Raw genomic sequence first — 8,887 nt, forward strand, 5'->3', positions numbered from 1 at the left:
GTTGAGGCATTTCTAGTTAATGGACAGTTGCATTGATTGATACAGAAAAGCTAGTTTTGTTAAGGGCTTTGTTTCAGTGTCTTCTTGTACTCTCGAGTTTTTTTCCAAGCACAAAGGAGTGGAAAAGAACAGGTTTTACTAATTACTATAGTGCCTAATCCGATCAAATATGAGCGGAGAGTGATGTTAACAAAATATAACAGCACTATACTTTCTAATTCTCTCATCTCTTTTCCTTTTCGCTTTAAATTAAAACTCGAGAATCACAAATATTTTTTAATCTGTTTGTTTCCTTTCCTTTCTTTTCCGTTATAAAAATAAAACTCCATAATGTAGCGTTAGAGAAAAAAGAAATGAGGTGAGAGGAAAATAAAATGAATTGGTGTTCTCAAATTTTATGGTTTTTGGTATCACCTTAGGATTGATATTCTCAAGTTTTATGTTAAAAAGAAAGGAAATGAAGTAAAGTAATTATTATGCTTAATTTTCACTTCTAAACTTCTTTTCTAAATTGAAAAAAATCCCCAGTGAATGAAAAATTTGTTCCCAGATCTATTCCCCTATCTTTCATCCCCTTTCACTTCATTTATTTCTTTTATTAAGAAACTCGGGAACTAAGCTTAAAAGGGTGGGATGGATGGAATGGGATGTGATATGAATGAATGTAGATTTTTAAAAATAATTTTATAAAAATTTAAATTATTCTATTAGACACATTTATAATTAGGAAGTGATCTTTACACATTACTTTTTAATCCATGTACACCTATTTATCTATTATACTCTTAATTATACTAGAAATAATAATATAAATTCAACTCGCTTACATTAATCTATGAGTATAACTATAAGTTTATGAGACAAAAGTGTACATAGATCAAAAAGTGGTGTGAGGATCACCTTCCTTTAAAATTCTTTAGAATGTTATATATATATATATATATATATATATATATATATATATATATATATATATATATATATATATATATATATATATATATATATATACATACATACTAGTGAAATGACCCGTGGAACCACGAGTTTGTTTTAACGAAACAGTTTAACGATATGTTTTAGGTATTAAGTGAACGTAATTGCTAAAGTCATTTAGTTTAATGACCCGTGGAACCACAGAATCCGACTAAGAAACTCGTCAACTGAACATTGCATCAAACACCTGAAACGCATATTAAAAAATCCACATCCAATCATAAGAGATCATATTGGTTGTCATTTTATTTAAAAATGTAAATTAAAATATAAATTTAGAATTGGTTTCCTTCTGCCTAGCTTTTATACATTCTCGTACTCAATTCAAAATAATTAATTAAAATAATTTATAATTATTTAATTTTAGTAATTAAAATAAATATTAATAAGATTTAATAATAATTAATTAATTAATAAGATTTAATTTTAATTTAAAATTATTTGATTAATGACATCACCCACCATGTCTAGATTTTTTTCTTTTGTTTTTTGAATTTTTTTAACAAAAGAATTAGCTAAATAATGACGTTATCATTATAGAATTTTAATAGAAACTATATATATATGTATATTACTGAGTATATTTATACTACATTATTATATTATACATTAGGGAGTATATTTTACCACTAGAATAAAAAAATATATCACAAAGTAATGTAATATATTAAGTGTTTAACCGAAAAATTGAAAAGAATGTGACAAGCCTTTAAAACATAAATCACCTTATTTATCTATAGATTCTATTATAATGCTAAAATGATGACATCATAAAAAATAATTTTTTTTGTTAAAAAAATTTTAAAATAAAAAAGGAAAAAAAATCTAGACACTCTAGATGATGTCATAATTCCATGGGCATAGAATCGCTTACAGTTACGATATTTGATATAATTACCTTTTTTGAATTTCGTATTTAAGTATTAATTATTTATTTGTATACGTAATTGTATATGTAATGTAAATTGAGGTTATTGTAGTCATTTTTATTTTAATTGAAATTTGTATTATGTAATAAATATTTGTAAATTAAATCCAATGATTATTGATTTATTTAAACACATGCCAAGATCAAATATTTGAAAATAATATTATTTAATTAGGCTCCTACTTTAATAAGAAGAGGGGAAAAATCATATTAACTATTATATTATATTATATTATATCAAAAATCATATAATAATGATGTCATTATTAGGCTAATTTATTTGTTAAGAAAAAAATCAAAAAAAAAGAAAAAAAAATCTAAGCATGGTGAGTGATGTCATTAATCTAAATAATTTTAAATTAAAATTAAATTTTATTAATTAATTAATTATTATTAAATCTTATTAATAATTATATTAAATATTAAAATTAAATAATTTTGAATTATTTTAATTAATTATATTGAATTGAGTACTAAAAGGTATAAAAGCTATGCAGGAGGAAACCAATTCTAAATTTATATTTTAATTTACACTTTTAAAATAAAATGACAACTAATATATGCATTTTAGGTGTTTGATAAATGTTTAGCTGACGAGTTTATTAGTCGGAATCTGTGATTTCACGGGTCATTAAAGTAAATGACTTTAGCATTTTCGTTCATTTAATACTTAAAATATATCATTAAACTGTTTTGTTTAAACAAACCCGTGGTTAAACGGGTCTTTTCACTAGTTATTTTATAATCTTCTTACAAGACAAATTTATGTGCTTACTATTCTGGTGTTTTTTTAAGCAGAAAATAATGAATGAAAAGAAAATAAGAAAAGAAAAAATGAAAAGGAAAGCAATAAAAAATGTATGCATTTTTAAGTAGAACTGAGAGAGTAAATAAAGGAAAATAATATCATCAAAATAAATTTTTTTGTAATTAAATCATTTACAATATATGAACTAAATTGACTTATAAATAAATTATATGATAAAGATATAGCATCTACTCAATATTTAATTGGTAATTCTTAATTTTATACATATTAATTTATTATTTTTTAATACCAGCAAAAAATAGATAAGTCAGCAAAAAAGACAAGTCAGCATGGTTGAGTTGCGTAGAACAAAAATAATATTAGTTATAAAATATGGAGTAATAAAAAGAATAGAGATAATGTTAAGATAAAAATGTAGCTTTTCCTCAAATAAGTTCATATATAAATCAAAAGTCTTGTTAACAAAAACCTTATGTATTCTCTTTCCTAATCCTTTTTTCCACTCCCTTTTCACTTGAAATAAATATTCGCAAATGCCTCATTTTTTTCAGATCAATTTTTTTCTTTTTCACCAAAAAAACTGAAACATTGTAGCGTTAATGTTTTAAAATCATCCAAGTGCAAAAAGCTAGTATTTGCCACCTAATTAGAAAGTATTTTTATTTAACTTAATTAGATTTTTCTCTCTCCAACTTAGTTATCTATCTTTCACATAATTAGCTGTTAATTATTGACGCGAATTATAAAATGAAAATTAAATACCGAGTGTGTATATATATATATATATATATATATATATATATATATATATATATATATATATATATATATATATATATATATATTAAATTGCTAAAATGATGATGTCATAAAAAAACTCTTTTACAAGCTTAAAAAAAATCCAAAAAAAAAAAAAAAATTTCTAAAACATGGTTGATGATGTCATTAAAAAATTAATTATTATATTTAATAAAAATTAAGAAAATCTTAAACAAATGTACGATAAAGGAAGCGTTATATATAACCTTATGGTAAAATACTCCATCACCATATATGTTGTAACGACCCGGATTTTTCCAATCATTTTATACTTATGAGATTAATATTTACATAAATTAAACCTTACCAACATGATAAGCAATCCAAATTGTTGAGACTTTTGTTTTTGAAAAGAGTTTTACACAACGTTTGACCGTCTAATTTAACCGATGATATCACAAACTATATAACATACGATAATTATACGTTTGTGTATATATGTGTATTTATATATATTTAACATGATCTAAGGATGGTTTAACATCTCATTGTGTACTAATGACAATGAGTTATAAGTATATTTTGAAACTACTAACTTAAGTTTTCAAAACGATAACTATACGTAACATTCTTTGATATATATACTTATAACCTATAATGCTTATACATGTATCGTATATATAATGTATTTAATCACTTTTGAAGGACTTAAATACATAAAACAATATAAGTATATTCACAAAAGATAGCTATATTTGAATTCTCATTTCGTTTCCTCAAGATTTCTATACGTATATCTAGGGTATATATACCCGTATCATACTCAGCTTCTATATGTATTTACTATTGGTATACACACATCAAATCAACATCCTAATCAACATTATTACTGCCCTAGATATGAGGTAACTAGGATTTGTCAAGTAGCATGAATTATTAGTAAGAAAACAAAATTAGGAATCCTTTTCTTTCTTTATAAACTAAAAACGTTTTTATGAATGAACACCATTTCTTCACTCCATTTTCTCATACCTACACCCTCATTTCTCTCTCAAAATACTCCTAACTTCATACTTGATCATCTCCAAGCATTTTTCCAATCATTTAGCTTCAATTACAAGCCTTAAACACCATAAGAAAACTCTTTCAAGAACATATCAAAATAACCACCCATTTGAAGAAGTATACTTCCAACCTTTTGATCTAACTCCACCACTCTTTGATTCCAAGATTTTTTCTTATCTCTTACAGTAACTTTGTCCAAGTAACTTGAGGTAGTAACCTTGTTCATAATCTTGTTCGATTCATAATTATATAGCTATCTTATTTTATGTTGTAAAATTTTAACAACAAGAACATAGTTTGAATGATTTCAAACTTGTTTGCAAACTAAATAGATCCTTCTAAATTAATTTTTAAAACACTTCAAGACCTGTAATATATCATAATGATATGCTAACTTAACAAGATATAACTTGGTTTTACAAAGAACACCTTAAAAACTGAATCTACGTCGTCGGAGTGCAACCGGGGGCTGTTTTGGGTTGGATAATTAAAAACCATCTTGAACTTTGAATTGGAAGTTCATGTTCTGGAAAAATGATATTTCTTATGAATATGTTAACACATAAAAATTTCATGGTTTAACTCAAAGTGTAAGTATTTTTAGAAAAATGATCATTAAATGTTGTTTTTATGATGGAAAATGATCACTTTCATAAGTTTTACCAAAGTTTGACCTATAACCTGTGATTTCGAATACAAACTAAGGTATTTTCAGTTCATATTCTTAAAATTTGACTCGATCCAAGGAAGTGGCAAGTTGAACCAACAAAAACGGAGTTGTAATGAAGAAACTACGACTAAAACAAGATTGGGTATCCGAAGCTAGTTTAGCTACGAAAATATTTGGAGATAAAGTAAATTAATCATATCTTTTTTAATTAATATGATATTTTATATATAATTACTTATGATTTGATTTTATATATTTCAGGACCACCCGTAAACAACACGAGAAGATTAATCATAAGACCTCATGATTGTACGCAACACGTCATTTGACAACACGGTACTTTATGTACGCAACACGTCATTTGACAACATGGTACCATGGGTCGAGATTAATTCTGATCAATACGAATACGATGGGGTCTTTATTTATTTGATTGAGCAACTAATTGTGGACCGCTAACATCGGACTGCTAACTACGGACTAAGAAAATATTAAAAGTATTATAAGTATATATATATATATATATATATATATATATATATATATATATATATATATATATATATATATATATATATATGTAACGATTACTTGAAAAGAAAATATGTTGATATATTATATATATATGGTTAGGTTCGTGATATCTATCGGAGACCAAGTCGAATTAAATACTTTCAAGGCAAAAGTGAGTATATAGTCCCACTTTTAAACTCTAAATATTTCGGGATGAGAATACATGCATTTTATGATTTACATTATGGACACAAGTGATAAAAAAATATATTCTACGTTGAGTTGTACCACTGGCATACTTCCCTGTAGCTTGGTAACTACTATTTACATGTGGTATTGTAAACGCGAATCCTGTTGATAGATCTATTGTAGTGACCCGAACTTTTTCATGTTTATATATATTAATTGAGATTGATATTTACATGATTAAATGTTTCCAACATGTTAAGCAATCAAACTTGTTAAGACTTGATTAATTGAAATATGTTTCATATAGACAATTGACCACCCAAGTTGACCGGTGATTCACGAACGTTAAAACTTGTAAAAACTATATGATGACATATATATGGATATATATATATATATATATATAGTTAATATGATACTATGATAAGTAAACATATCATTAAGTATATTAACAATGAACTACATATGTAAAAACAAGACTACTAACTTAATGATTTTTAAACGAGACATATATGTAACGATTATCGTTGTAAAGACATTTAATGATATTCATACATGATAATATCATGATAATATAATAATTTAAAATCTCATTTGATATTATAAACATTGGGTTAACAACATTTAACAAGATCGTTAACCTAAAGGTTTCAAAACAACACTTACATGTAACGACTAACGATGACTTAACGACTCAGTTAAAATGTATATACATGTAGTGTTTTAATACGTTTTTATACACTTTTGAAAGACTTCAATACACTTATCAAAATACTTCTACTTAACAAAAATGCTTACAATTACATCCTCGTTCAGTTTCATCAACAATTCTACTCGTATGCACCCGAATTCGTACTCGTACAATACACAGCTTTTAGATGTATGTACTATTGGTATATACACTCCAATGATCAGCTCTTAGCAGCCCATGTGAGTCACCTAACACATGTGGGAACCATCATTTGGCAACTAGCATGAAATATCTCATAAAATTACAAAAATATGAGTAATCATTCATGACTTATTTACATGAAAACAAAATTACATATCCTTTATATCTAATCCATACACCAACGACCAAAAATACCTACAAACACTTTCATTCTTCAATTTTATTCATCTAATTGATCTCTCTCAAGTTCTATCTTCAAGTTCTAAGTGTTCTTCATATATTCTACAAGTTCTAGTTACATAAAATCAAGAATACTTTCAAGTTTGCTAGCTCACTTCCAATCTTGTAAGGTGATCATCCAACCTCAAGAAATCTTTGTTTCTTACAGTAGGTTATCATTCTAATACAAGGTAATAATCATATTCAAACTTTGGTTCAATTTCTATAACTATAACAATCTTATTTCAAGTGATGATCTTACTTGAACTTGTTTTCGTGTCATGATTCTGCTTCAAGAACTTCGAGCCATCCAAGGATCCGTTGAAGCTAGATCCATTTTTCTATTTTCCAGTAGGTTTATCCAAGGAACTTAAGGTAGTAATGATGTTCATAACATCATTCGATTCATACATATAAAGCTATCTTATTCGAAGGTTTAAACTTGTAATCACTAGAACAAAGTTTAGTTAATTCTAAACTTGTTCGCAAACAAAAGTTAATCCTTCTAACTTGACTTTTAAAATCAACTAAACACATGTTCTATATCTATATGATATGCTAACTTAATGATTTAAAACCTGGAAACACGAAAAACACCGTAAAACCGGATTTACGCCATCGTAGTAACACCGCGGGCTGTTTTGGGTTAGTTAATTAAAAACTATGATAAACTTTGATTTAAAAGTTGTTATTCTGAGAAAATGATTTTTATTATGAACATGAAACTATATCCAAAAATTATGGTTAAACTCAAAGTGGAAGTATGTTTTCTAAAATGGTCATCTAGACGTCGTTCTTTCGACTGAAATGACTACCTTTACAAAAACGACTTGTAACTTATTTTTCCGACTATAAACCTATACTTTTTCTGTTTAGATTCATAAAATAGAGTTCAATATGAAACCATAGCAATTTGATTCACTCAAAACAGATTTAAAATGAAGAAGTTATGGGTAAAACAAGATTGGATAATTTTTCTCATTTTAGCTACGTGAAAATTGGTAACAAATCTATTCCAACCATAACTTAATCAACTTGTATTGTATATTATGTAATCTTGAGATACCATAGACACGTATACAATGTTTCGACCTATCATGTGGACACATCTACATATATTTCGGAACAACCATAGACACTCTATATGTGAATGTTGGAGTTAGCTATACAGGGTTGAGGTTGATTCCAAAATATATATAGTTTGAGTTGTGATCAATACTGAGATACGTATACACTGGGTCGTGGATTGATTCAAGATAATATTTATCGATTTATTTCTGTACATCTAACTGTGGACAACTAGTTGTAGGTTACTAACGAGGACAGCTGACTTAATAAACTTAAAACATCAAAATATATTAAAAGTGTTGTAAATATATTTTGAACATACTTTGATATATATGTATATATTGTTATAGGTTCGTGAATCAACCAGTGGCCAAGTCTTACTTCCCGACGAAGTAAAAATCTGTGAAAGTGAGTTATAGTCCCACTTTTAAAATCTAATATTTTTGGGATGAGAATACATGCAGGTTTTATAAATGATTTACAAAATAGACACAAGTACGTGAAACTACACTCTATGGTTGAATTATCGAAATCGAATATGCCCCTTTTTATTAAGTCTGGTAATCTAAGAATTAGGGAACAGACACCCTAATTGACGCGAATCCTAAAGATAGATCTATTGGGCCTAACAAACCCCATCCAAAGTACCGGATGCTTTAGTACTTCGAAATTTATATCATATCCGAAGGGTGTCCCGGAATGATGGGGATATTCTTATATATGCATCTTGTTAATGTCGATTACCAGGTGTTCACCATATGAATGATTTTTATCTCTATGTATGGGATGTGTATTGAAATATGAAATCTTGTGGTCTAT

The sequence above is a fragment of the Rutidosis leptorrhynchoides genome, chromosome 1 (assembly GCF_046630445.1).
Source record: "Rutidosis leptorrhynchoides isolate AG116_Rl617_1_P2 chromosome 1, CSIRO_AGI_Rlap_v1, whole genome shotgun sequence".
NCBI classification, from domain to species: Eukaryota; Viridiplantae; Streptophyta; class Magnoliopsida; order Asterales; family Asteraceae; genus Rutidosis; species Rutidosis leptorrhynchoides.